At 42.7% G+C, this 10,800-nt stretch overlaps 1 long non-coding RNA gene across 1 annotated transcript; it reads left to right on the top strand.

Annotated features, from left to right (window-relative positions):
- The first annotated feature begins 6,974 nt into the window (after positions 1-6,974).
- On the top strand, positions 6,975-9,678 carry LOC130135329 (uncharacterized). The gene is made up of 3 exons (XR_008814754.1): positions 6,975-7,239; positions 7,448-7,489; positions 9,462-9,678. It is a non-coding gene; the product is annotated as an uncharacterized LOC130135329 (long non-coding RNA).
- Positions 9,679-10,800: the final 1,122 nt, after the last annotated feature.

Below are 10,800 nucleotides of genomic sequence, written 5' to 3'. Positions count from 1 at the left end.
TATTCTTTTTTTCGGAAATTTTGGGTTGTGGGATAGCACTACAATTGCTAAAAGAAGTATGCTCGAATTTTTTCAGTATTCGATAAATTTTGTACTTGCTAGGAGAAATTTTTTCGTCCGTCCTGTGAAATGTTAGCAAGAGCAATCTTCGGTTAAAATGTTGTATGGACTCATTTTGATAAATCGGCTTAATCACATTTACTTAAGCGAATATTATGTATAGAATTGATCTTACCATCTCTATATAATTCACGTAAATCTTTTGTAAGCCAAAATGAATATTCCATTTGTTTTTCGGAAAATTAATGTTTTGAAAAATAGTTTTCTAAAATTGATTACTTGCATTCCTTATAAATTATAACGAAGAACATTTTCATTATATTCAAATATCTTCGTACACTATAAAAATATATTTTAATTATTCACTCCTTAAACAATCATTTTTATAAATATATTATTTTTCTTTTTTCCTTTTCCTGGGTTTGTCGCCACGTGCCTTAGGTTACATGCTGTCACTCATCAACGCACAGGATGCATAGAGAATAGAGATAACGAAGAAAGCATATCGCGTCACATGATGCGTCACATCACGCGGACATCCATTCATCCATCCCATCCATCCATACATGCATGCGCACATCCACGCATGGCATTTCGCGCATCGATGTCCCATCCGCATGCGATCCCCCCACCCCGTTCCGTGGATTGACGGAGATTGAGAGAGCGCCGTTAGGGAGTTACGGAGAGGGGGCCAGAAAAGGTATATAACGGCCGTTTATAGCTACGTTACCCAGAGGGGCACGAGAAAATTTTCTCACATCATACGCCAAAACTAGGGATGTCAAGATAGTTGATCGTGCCGATTTGGGTCGGATCGAAAATGATCCGATTCATATTGGCTCATTTAACACATTTTGACTCATATTTATATAATGTAAACATACCGATTCATACCTGATCCGATCCCAAAATTGATCTATCAAATGATTAATTTTTTTTAATTATTTTGATCCAAAAAAAATTGATTTATTAAACCATGTGAGAGATTGTTATTATTAGATGTTAAATGTGATCGATTGAATAATTACATACTTACCCGATAAGATCAGATATAATGATTTTCTCATATTCTTTGCAAAATTATAGAATTGATTTTTCCTTTTTTTTTTGAGATATAAATAAATCCAGTTGGACAGCCCTGACCAAACACCTCTTGCGTGCTTTCTTTTCTCTATAGAAGATTCTGAAAAGGTGTCTCTCTCTCTCTAGGTACCTATGTGATCATGCCATACGCGAGCGAGCTGCGATCCTCTGCGTCGCGCGTACCGCAGGAGGGATCGAGACCCCGCTCGCGGACCGCCGCGTGGCCGTCCGTTCCATCTGATGGGAATGAATCGGAGGGTTGAGGGAGGACGAAAACCGTTGGCGCCCGCCGAATGAGGTCGCATTTTCACATCCGCCGCGGTCCCACGGAGGGGGGGCGGTGCGGGGGACCGATAAGGGCTTCGTTCATTCATTTCAGGTTCTTTTTTCTTTTCTTTTTTTCTATCTCTTTTTGAATTTATTAAAGAATTAATACCATGAAAAATTTCAAACTGATACATTTGTGATAATTTTACCCCAAATTAATTTTTTGACCACAAAAAACTCTAAACCGGTACAACTTGACAAATTTACCTCAAACTAATATTTTGACCACTAAAAATCACAAAAACTGGTACGTTTGTAACAAATTTACCCCCCGTTAATTTTCGTTAAATTGAATTAATACAAAAAAAAATCACAAACTGCTACATCTATGACAAACGGAGGGTAAAACATAAAACCGTCACATCATTCAACTGTCGCGTGTCATTTAACAAAGCAATTTGACAGTAAAATTTAACGGAAACGAATTGAGGGTAAATTTGTCACGGGTGTACCGGTTTGGAGTTTTTTGTGGTCAAAATATTAATTTGGGGTAAAATTGTCACAAGTGTAGAGGTTTTTCGTGGTATTAACCCTTTATTGAATGATAGTTTTTATGAAACTTTTGGATGATTCAATTTTTTCTCTAAAGGGGTTTGCTCTATCTCGATCTTTTTTCCCCCCTTGCCGTGTACCCACCATGATTATTCGAATTATCGTGTTTCTAGTAGACTATGTTGATGTGTTGCAGTCGGATCTCGAGGGATCCGTCGAAGCTTTCTACCGAAGGAATGGACACGGGCAAGGGTTAAAAGCGTTCGGGTTTTCGTACTTGGAGCGACCATCCGATGCTTAGTTTTGTGCACGAGGGAGACTAAGTACGATGCTTGGTTTTTTGAACTTAGGACTCATTTGGCAAGGAATTCTCGAATGAATTCTCATTCAGTTGTTTGGATTGGAAAAAAAAAAAAGGATTTGGTTTCAACAAAAGAATACTTTTCCTCGGCGACGGCGGACAGAAATCGGCGGCCGACGGCAGAGCTCGGTGACCGGTAAGTTGGTTACCGCCGGGTACCGGTGGCAGGGGTTCGAATACCAACAACAAAGTTCGGCGGTTCGATGATCTCATTGGTCATTCCACAAGAGAATTCCGAACAAATGTAATAAAGAGGTCTTTAAGTCCCGTAAAATCATGAACCTTTTAGAAGAGAGTCCGGAGCCGTTCAATATATATAAAAGCTTAGGTCTAGAGATAACATACAAGATGATATTTTAATAAAAGTAATTAATTTTTTTGCTTTACCATTCAAGGAAATTTTGGCAATCAGAAGCCACGGCCTCAAGATTTCTTTGTTACGATAATAAGGACACGAATAATTCGAATAGCTATATACGCTTTACGTACTATCATCTCTGCGAATAATTCCAATAGTTATCACCAAATGTACTCTAGCAAAAGAGTCCATTAAACAGCATTACCGGAACCCCGATGACCATAGTGGGTCCTAACGCATCACTGATATCACATATATTACGGAAAATTCTCTTCGGTTTGTCTAAGTGCCAAAAGCAAAATAAATGTAGCAACGGTAGTACGAGATACGCGAGTGCATTGACGGTGATTCCCATAACTATATTACAAATGATGATCGTTACGAAGTTCATCATAGTCAACGATAGGTACCATAAGTGTTGAGGCATGACCAAGTGCACTCTAGTAAAAGAGTTCATTCAACAACGTCACGAAAACCCTGACGATCATTGTCGATTCTAACCCATCAGTGACATCACATATGCTATGGAAAATTCTCTTCAGCATGTCTTAGTGTTGTGAGCAAAATAAATGCAGCAACGGCAATATGAGATACGCAAATGTGTTGATGTTAATCCCAATAGCTGTATTACGTATGATGATTAGTAGGTACAATAAGTATTAAGTTATGACCAAACACACTAGTCAAAGAATTCGTTTAACAACATTACCAAAACCCGACGATCATAGTCGATTGTAGCGCATGCCCATCGGTGACATCACATATGCTTTGGAAACTTCTCTTGTGCGTGCCTACGTGTTAAATGCAAAAATGCAGCAACGGTAATACGAGATACGCAAATGCGCTGACGGTACGATGATCGCCACAAAGTTCATCATAGTCAACGACATGTACAATAAGTATTAAGTTATGACCAAACACACTTTAGTAAAAGAGTTCGTCAAACAGCGTTACCAAAAGCCCAACAATCACAGTTGATTGTAGCGCATGCCCATCGGTGACATCACATATGCCACGGAAAATTCTTTTCGACGTGTCTTAGGGTTAAAAGCAAATTAAATGCAGCAACGATAATACGAGATACGCAGAATGCGTCGAAGGTAAAGTTAGATATACTAAAAACACTTCCGCATTCAACCCTAGTAGACTAATATTGTTCTCTTGCGGCTAATTGGTCAATTAGGGTTTGTTCCCACATGAAGCCCGCCTCACTCGCAAAGGTAACGCACTGACGCAAGAAGAGACGAGGCTTAGACTCGCCTTCAACCATCCACCAGCGAGTTTCTCATTTCGGCCATGCCTCGTGTACAGAGCTCTGCTGCATATTTGCATGAATGTTTGCCACGTTCCTGCACGATCTTGAGTTGCTGTTACGACGCTTACGAGCTTCCTTCTTCATCTTCTTCTTCTTCCGTCATCGATATAAATCAAAACCTAATGGCAAAGAGCAACTTCAACTAGACAAAAGATTTTGTGTACCCTCCCACCATCTTCCAATTTCAGGTTTCGTTTGAGAAGCAAGAATGGAAAAGCCATCGTCGCCATCTGCTCCTAAGCATGAAAGGTGCTCATCCATCGACAACGAGCCCATGACATTGACTTACAAAGAATTTGAGAAAGCCCTGGTTCGACTGCTCTTTCTTTCTAGCTAGTTTCTACATGGTTCATTTTCTTCGATTCTTAGCGAACGCTTGCATTTTAGCAGAAGGGAGCGCTTGAAGTGATCAGTACCCACAATCGAGGAGAAGCGGAGAAGATCTTCTTGGCGGTAATCATCGATATATACATTTATGCATTCCGATGATCTATTAATGTTTCTCTCCATTCATCAGGTACCCAGAATTTTCAAAAGGAAAAAGAAGCAACTCTACTCTATGCATAATTAACTTCTTGAAATAGTCTTGAGCATAAAAGGCTTTGTACTTTCCGGTAACATGCACGAAGTTAACGTTCGCGAATCACAGTAGTTCTTTTCAAGCACGAGGAAGCCCATCTAAGGAAGAAATCAGTGGCCCGATGAAAAATCCACTTGTAACCTCGTGGACCGGGTAAAACAAGAGCCAAAACCCGAACTGGGGCTCCAAAATGAGGTTATTTACGTTAGCTTGCATTTTGTGATTATGAAGGCTGGTTTTGATGAACAACGGTCATGTGTCTTCTGAAGGCTACTTCTTAAGGTACAGCTAACTCAGAGGCTGTATCTGCAGGGATTAAAACCGGTTGGAAGTGCAGTTAACGCGAAGCTCGACTCCATGGCCAATACAGACGACGACGACGACAACGATGAAGCCGATAACATCAATGAAGTAAAGAAACCCTAATATGGATCGCAGTGTCATCTCGATAAGATGCCATTATGCTTCTTCTATCCTTTACCAATATCGTAATTAACTTCTAGCTGTCTTGTAATATTGTCTGGTACAAACTTCATTTTCATAGCACATTCCTAAGAGAATATGGGGAATATTGTGGAGTTATATGTATGTTTAGCATCGGACATGTAGCGACATGAATAGCATACTTTTATGCTCATCATTGTTGAAGAATCATCCCACATCGATTGATAACGGGTCCTAAATGCTCTTTATATTCATGTGGTCTCCCTCCATCTAATAGCTTAAGCTTTTGGGTTGGACTTTCTAACATGGTATCAGAGCCAATGCTTTCCCTTTCGCGAATGTACGTGGTAAAAATTTCATGTGAATGTGCTGCTCGTAATCCGGCTTGCACGTTAGTGGGGGTGTTGAAGAATCATCCCACATCGATTGACAACGGGTCCTAAATGCTCTTTATATTCATGTGGTCTCCCTCCATCTAATAGCTTAAGCTTTTGGGTTGGACTTTCTAACAATCATGTTGATCTCACTATCAGTCGATCTATAGGGCCAATAATCCATATCGTGTCATCATATTTGTATTAATCATTCATGTTATTTCCTCCCATAACCAATGTGAATATCAATTATTTGGCATTAACAATAGATAAAAATATATTAATTTCCCGGTGGCATTGGTCTTGTACCCCACCACCCCGAGGAATAGTCCATTGCACGTGGGATACCTCGGTTATCTCGGTTATCAAAAAAAAAATATTAATTTCTATCTGCTTTCTTATGTCAACAAATTAAAACTTCCATTGTGCGCTAGTCATATCGTTGTATTGTGTCAAGAATTGCCACCCGGGTCATGATTCATATACACCAGCAAGTGAAATACATATGTAAAGCCATTTTCATACACACAGCAAATCTGTTTTACATATGTAAAGCCATTTTCATGTACATGGCAAATCTGTTTTACATATGTAAAACCATTTTCATATACATGGTAAATCTACTATTTGTTTGTTTTTGTTGCGTGCGTTGCTTATAAAACCGTAGAGATTCCATCATTGTTTTCTTAAATAGATCTAGAAAATAAATGAGGTGTATGAATAGATAAGAAGAATCGGATACAAATCACAAAAAATAAATTCTGACGTGAAATATACATGAGGGAAAATTCTATTTTTTGTTTCTATACTTTCACGTTTTTTCTAATCAAGTCCTATACTTTTAATATGTCTAATCAAGTTCAAGTTTGGAGATAACATTGAGCATATACGTATAGTCCAGGGACTAAATTGAACATGCACAAAAAATTCATGGATCACATTGAATAAATTAAAAGTTTAGGGACGGCATTGCACATTGGACTAAAGTCAGGGACCATATCGAACAGATTGAAAGTTCAGGAATGACTCTATACATAGAGCCAAAGTTCAAGGATTATTCGTGTCATTTTCCTATTTCTAATAAGTTCATCCAACATCGAATTCGACCAAATTTAGCTCAGGTGGACGTAACTACGATGGTCATGGACTATGCTCTGCTCATGGGATTTGTAAGCATCTATTATCACTTGAAATAATGGCCCTAAGGCTTCATCCGGACCTCAGGATGTTAAAATAAGAGGGTATTCTGGTCCCCCCAAAAGAAAAAACACAAAGGAGAGAGATAGGGTTGAGTAGATAGATTGGTCGCTGGATCATTAAACAAGGCATTGTGGCCTATTCCGGTGGAAACACTTATTCTTGATGAGGTGAATCTTACCAAACACCAAGAATTCAAGGAAGCCTTGGTAAGGTACTTAAAATAGCCCCTCATTTCCAAAATCTCGAAATTAAAGCCCTCCCTAAATTGGTCAAATGCGTCGACCACAATCAGTGACTACATGCCAAAAAGACAGCTCCCAACGTAAGTAACTTCCCAAGGACAGTCAATTGCATTGCCAAGTGCTCTTGTTCTCCTGCCATATCCTCATGGTTTCCATGTTCTCTCTCTCTCTTCTTCTTCTCCTTCTTCTTCAATCTCGCACTTAATATCATTTCCCTCTCTAGTTTTTTCACATAAACCCCAGTCTCCTCTCTCATTCTGATCTGGTACTTTGTTCAACAAAAGAATAATACACACTACTCTCTAATATGGAGACCCAAAAACTCTCCAATCAGCTCGAGAGAAAACTGTCCATCGATTCCGAGCCGCGAACGCTCACGAAGGAAGAGCTGGACAAGGCCAGAGTATGTATCCTTATCCTCGCATGTGTTTATGTACGCATTTGTCTGCCATATATGTTGGGAAGCTGTTTTTTTTCTTGGTCGAAAATGTTGGGAAGCTGTTAATTTGTTCTTCTTTGTTTCTTTTCTCCGTTTCTTAGAGTGTGCGCGTGTGATCTGTCACGCAATACTCATTTTCATATACACTAACGACGAGCCTATTCATCTTCAGGCAGCTGCAGAGGCTTTCATTAGTAGGGACGGTCAAGGCGCTGTGAGTGTTGATCTCATCATGCTGGCTCTTTCTTCTTCTTCTTCTTCTTACTTCTTTAGCTCGTGTTTGAACGGAAGTTGGGTTACATCAGATCAAACAAACAACTTCAAACATTTATTTATCAATCCTTCCTTTCGCTTTTCTTCTTTCTCATTTGATCATGTGTAATAACGTTTGACTTCTGTACCTGTAACAATCAGTCATCTCCCGTCTCCAGACAGGAGTCAAGTACGATTTTCTTTGACTCGTCAAGATATGCTTCTCGCTTTTGCAAATGTTTTCCATAATCGGCGAAGGGCAAAAGTACACCACAAGTGCCATAACTTGTATACGGCGATCACTTTGGTGCCATAACTTTTTTTCGGCTCACTTTGATGTCAAGTCGGAGCAAAAGAGATCACTTTAATGCCAATTTGGCCAGAAATCCGACATGGCATTTTTTTATTAATTTTTGACGCCGACATGGCTCGCCGGAGGCTGAATCAGCGTGTACAGTCAGCATTTTTAATTTTAAATATTTTTTTCCTCTTTTTTTTTCTTCTTTCCTTTTTCTTTTTTTTCTTTTCTCCCCTCGCCGGTCAATTGCCGGTGGCCGGCCGACCACCGGCGAAGCCCAGGAAGGGTTGGGTGAGGCGGCCTTGCCCATGGCCGGCGAGGGCGGCCGACCCTCGCCGGCGACAGGCGAGGCCGGCCCTCGCCGGCCTAGGCGAGGCCGCCCCTTGCCGGCCCAAGCGAGGGCTGCCTCGCCCGACGCCGCGGGGGTCGCCTCGCCCGGATCTGCGATCGCGACGGCGTCGGGCGAAGGAAGCCCTCGCACGGGCGGGCGAGGGTCGCCCACGCTCGACTCGGGCGAGGGCGACCTCTCGCCCTCCCGAGCGAGGGCTTCCTCGCCCGACGCCGGCGAGGGCGACCCTTCGGATCGGCGAGGGCAACCTTCGCCCGCCAGGCGAGGGCTTCCTCGCTCAACGTTGGTGAGGGTCGCCCACGCCCGACTCAAGTGAGGCGACCTCGCCCGCCCGGCGAGGCTTCCTCGCCCGACGCGGGCGAGGGTCGCCCTCATCGGATCCGGCGAGGGCGACCCTCGCGGCGGCGAGGGAGTCGCCCACGCCCGACTCCGGCGAGGCGACCCTCGCCGGATCCGGCGAGGGCGACCCTCGCCGGCGTTGTGCGACCCTCGCCGGCGTCGGGCGAGGGAAGCCCTCGCCCGGGCGGGTGAGGTTGCCCTCGCCTAAGTCGGGCGTGGGCGACCCTCGCTCGACACCCGGCGAAGGTCGCCTCGCCCGCGTCGGGCGAGGGAAGCCTCGCCGGGCGGGCGAGGTCGCCCTAGCTAGATCTGCGAGGGCGACCCTCGCCCGCCCAAGCGAGGGCTTCCCTCGATCGACGTCGGCGCCAGATCTGGCGAGGGCGACCCTCGCCGGCGTCGGGCGAGGGCAGCCCTCGCCTGGGTTGGCCTCGCCTGTCGCTGGCGAGGTCGGCCGCCCCTCGTCGGCCATGGGCAAGGCCGCCCTCGCCCAGCCCTTCCCGGGCTTCGCCGTTGGCCGGCTGGCCACCGGCCACCGGCGACCGACCGGCGAAGGAGAAAAGAAAAGAAAAGAAAAAGGAAAGAAGAAAAAAAAAGGAAAAAAAATATTTAAAATTAAAAATGCTGACTGTACACGCTGAAAAAAATTATTTAAAAAAAATGCTGACTGTACACGCTGACTCAGCCTCTGGCGAGCCACGTCGGCGTAAAAAATTAATAAAAAAATGCCACGTCAGATTTCCGGCCAAATTGGCACTAAAGTGATCTCTTTTGCTCCGACTTGACACCAAAGTGATCCGAAAAAAAGTTATGGCACCAAAGTGATCGCCGTACACAAGTTATGGTACTTGTAGTGTACTTTTGCCATCGGCGAAGTTTCCATAATCAACTCATCGATCATGTTTGCGACGAAGAGGATTACTAATCTCCTATGATTACATATATGGACAGGGAAGAACGACGGAGGAGGGGAGCTCGACCGCCAAAGTTGGTGGCGGCAAATGCGAAAGCAGCGAAGACAAACTCGCTGCATAGCCAGTATGAGGACATACCATCAATCAATTAATGGCAGTAAAGGCTTGCCAATGAGCTATTTAGTTTTCTCCTAAAACCATCATGTGATCGAATCTGCTGATTCCATAATAAAAGCAGCCATGCTGTTTAAATCTATTGCTCTATGATATTTACTCATGTCTCGAGTTTGAGTCCGTGTACGACACCTAACTCGGTTATTAGATCGTTTTGTTTTAAACCGAATGTGCTAGAAAAGGGAAGAAATCCCAGCAGAATATTATCCTATTTTGGATTAGAATTGCTCGAGTTATCCAACGAATGGGCATGCGAGTATCGAGGTTTTGTCTTTCTTGGAGATATGTCAAATCCGAGTGGATACGTATTATAGTGCATACGGAGAACGTCTCCGTTTTTGGTTGGATAAATATTCCCAAGGATCAAGCGTACAGTGGACTTTCTTATTCTGGTACACATTGAAGGTCTTCATTAAGCCGCACAGTGAAAGGATTTTTCACGGTCGCACGGTGAAAACAAATTCGGACGCACAGTGGTTTGTTTGTGGGACTCTTTTGAGCGGCACGAATAGTCCTTGAACTTTGATAATATATGATATGATCCCTAAATTTTTAACTGTCTAATATGATCCATGAATGTTAACTCATTATGCAATGAGGTCCTTGAACTTTAACCAATGTGCATTGAGGTAGGGGTTATCGATTCCCGGTCGGATCTGGTTCTAATGAAACCCGTCACTTAGAGTTTAATTCACATTTTGCTCATTTTTGTTAATAAATTTATATCAATGAAGTTCACTTAAGGTTTAGCTCACATTTTACTAATTTTTGTCAATGGATTTATGTCAATGGATCCGGTAAGGTTGGTCCAGTTCCCCCTTGGAACCGGGAATCAAATTGCCTGGACACCGATTCCACTTTTAGGAATCGGGAATTAGACCGACACTCTCAGAAACTAAACCCAACCGGTCAGTCCGGTCCGGTTAGGGCGATTCTTGGTTTGGGCGATTTATTTTGCACACCCCTACAATGAGGTTCCTGAACTTTCAATTTGTTTAATGTAGTCACTAGACTTTTGGCATATGTTCAACTTAGTCCAGGAACTATATGAAAATGTTCAATGATGTCTTACCATTAATTCAAGTTCAAGGATAACATTTAATATTTTCATATAGTTTAAGAACTAAGTTGAACATATAGAATTAGTTTAGCGACTACATTGAACAAATTTAAATTTCATGGATCACATTGCACATTGGGCT

Source organism: Syzygium oleosum, unplaced genomic scaffold (genome assembly GCF_021117445.2).
Source record: "Syzygium oleosum isolate NSW1041296 unplaced genomic scaffold, Sole_v2.1 Sole_v2.02, whole genome shotgun sequence".
In the NCBI taxonomy this organism is placed as follows: domain Eukaryota; kingdom Viridiplantae; phylum Streptophyta; class Magnoliopsida; order Myrtales; family Myrtaceae; genus Syzygium; species Syzygium oleosum.
Note: the sequence above shows the minus strand (reverse complement) of the source record. Positions and strands in the feature narration are given on the sequence as shown.